Below are 2246 nucleotides of genomic sequence, written 5' to 3' on the forward strand. Positions count from 1 at the left end.
GTATTTAACAAATACTGTAAAATATAATGTTCTAAAATATATAATTTTTTGTAAGTAAGCTGTAAAAATAAATATGAAGATCAATTAAATGATAAAACATGTGGTAAAGTTCTTCTATTTATTTATTGGTCCATTTCTATATTTCTGCTTTCATCTGTAATGATGTCAGATTGGGTTCTCCATACAGTCATGTTGGTTTTTATAATTAAATGTTTTCATTAGTTTTAATAAAAGTCTCTTTTTACATAAACTTTATTCAAATAAAAATAAATATTTTATATAAATCAGCACATTTAATGACTTTGTTTTCTTTATTTTWAGTTTCTGGTCCAAAACGAGGCTCAAGTGACCTGGACCGGGTCTGCGGACCTGCAGTTGATCATGGACCAGGCTAGTTCTGTGGTTCTGGACACATTTTATTTACTTAATGACGGGTCAGAACCGGCTTTTTAGACCGTGGGTCTAAGTGACCCTGAACCTGGTYCTGTCCAGTTCAAGATCCAGAACCACAGAATCAGACCCACCTGCTGGTTCTGGCCCGGTGCTCCAGGACCACAGACAGAACCTTCATGTTGGTTCTGGTCCATCTTCAGGAGGTTTCAGAGGTTTTTACAGTAATTTTCTCTCAGGAGAGGCCAGCAGAACCATAGGAAGCTCGGTTCGGTTCCGATTCTAAACTGACCCTGTTGGTCCCGGTGGTCTCGGGTTCGGTTCTGGTGGAACCAGAAGGGAACCTGTAAATGATCCTCAGTCTGCATGACTTCATTTAAAATCCGTGTGAAATAAAAGAAAATAAAGAAAATAAAGAAAWGAAGGAGGTTCTGACTGGAACGAACCGAGCCGTCGGTTCGGACACGAACCGGACCCGGTTCGGGCAGATCTTACTGGGATGCCATCAACAGGTTTCAGAGAAACCCAAACTAATCCGGGACCGACGGTACCGAGACACCTGCGCGTGACGCCGACGTTCGTGTGSGCGGCGGCCGACACACGGTTAGCGTGCAGCTCCGGTACTTCCGGTCGCTCGGTCCGTGTTTGTGTCGCTGCACCGCGGSTCGGTGTGTCCGGTTCCCGCACTTACCGTCAGCTGTGGACAGCTCCCAGGTGCTGAAACRAGTCCCGCCGGTTGCTAGCTAAAGCACCGGAGACCGTGCGGGGCGGGGCCAGAGCCACGGAGGCTGATTGGCCCAGACGTGTCTGCTTCCTGCTCAGCGATTGGCTGAGAGGCGTGTCAATCAGAGCGCTCATCTCAGAGGGTTAAAGAAGCTTAAAGTTTTTAGTTTGGATTAAAACTACTTTTATTTACTTTTAACAGTATAAAAAGATGTCAGGGTCAAATTAAACTATTTAAATACTTCATGTTTAATAAACTAAGATTAACCTACTTTATCCAGCTTTTAGTTTCAGCTGTTTTATATTTTCAAACCTTTTAATTAGAACCAGTCCAGATGTTAAATCAACCAGTCCAGAGGCGTGTCAATCAGAGCGCTCATCTCAGAGGGTTAAAGAAGCTTAAAGTTTTTAGTTTGGATTAAAACTACACTTTTAACAGTATAAAAAGATGTCAGGGTCAAATTAAACTATTTAAATACTTCATGTTTAATAAACTAAGATTAACCTACTTTACCCAGCTTTTAGTTTCAGCCGTTTTATATTTTCAAACCTCTTAATTAGAACCAGTCCAGATGTTAAATCAACCAGTCCAGATGTTAAATAACCAGTCCAGATGTAAATCAATATACAAAATTTTATTATAAAAGAAAAATCGTTCTACAAGTTTAAGTTCCACTTTAAAACAACTGCAAACATTTTTAACCCAAAGCTACAGATAAATCCTGAAGTAAAACAGTGAACAAACAAACAGAACCCCAGCCTGGGCCTTCAGAACCAAGGTTCAGAGGGAGGGAATCTGCCTCCTGCTGCAGCTGAACCCGGTCTGATCCAGTTAGATCCTCCAAACAGCTGGTTAGAGGATCTAACTGGATCAGACCGGGTTCAGCTGAAGTGGGTCCAGGATGGAACAGAACCAGGTTCAGTAGAAGGAAGTGGATCAAACTAAATCCCTGAATGAGACGAGGCCTCGGGTCGGGTCTGGACCCACAGGACAGCAGGCTACATGTTGTAATCATCCACACAAAGAACAGGAGTCAAGCTGAACAAACTTCACATCCTTAAACAACAACAACAACAACAACTCTTATTCATCATCATCCTCATCATCGTCATCCTCCTCCTCGTCTTCCTCA

The 2246-nt window shown here is 42.2% G+C and overlaps 1 protein-coding gene across 2 annotated transcripts in view; it reads right to left on the reverse strand.

Moving 5' to 3' along the window:
* wdr17 (WD repeat domain 17) overlaps window positions 1–1450 on the reverse strand; it is a gene marked incomplete at its 3' end in the record, with an annotated part of 12555 nt that extends 11105 nt beyond the window's left edge. For both annotated transcript variants that reach the window (XM_014000297.1, XM_014000298.1), the window contains 1 exon segment: window positions 1082–1450.
* Window positions 1451–2246: the final 796 nt, after the last annotated feature.

The sequence above is a fragment of the Austrofundulus limnaeus genome, unplaced genomic scaffold, assembly GCF_001266775.1.
Source record: "Austrofundulus limnaeus strain Quisiro unplaced genomic scaffold, Austrofundulus_limnaeus-1.0 Scaffold2900, whole genome shotgun sequence".
In the NCBI taxonomy this organism is placed as follows: Eukaryota; Metazoa; Chordata; class Actinopteri; order Cyprinodontiformes; family Rivulidae; genus Austrofundulus; species Austrofundulus limnaeus.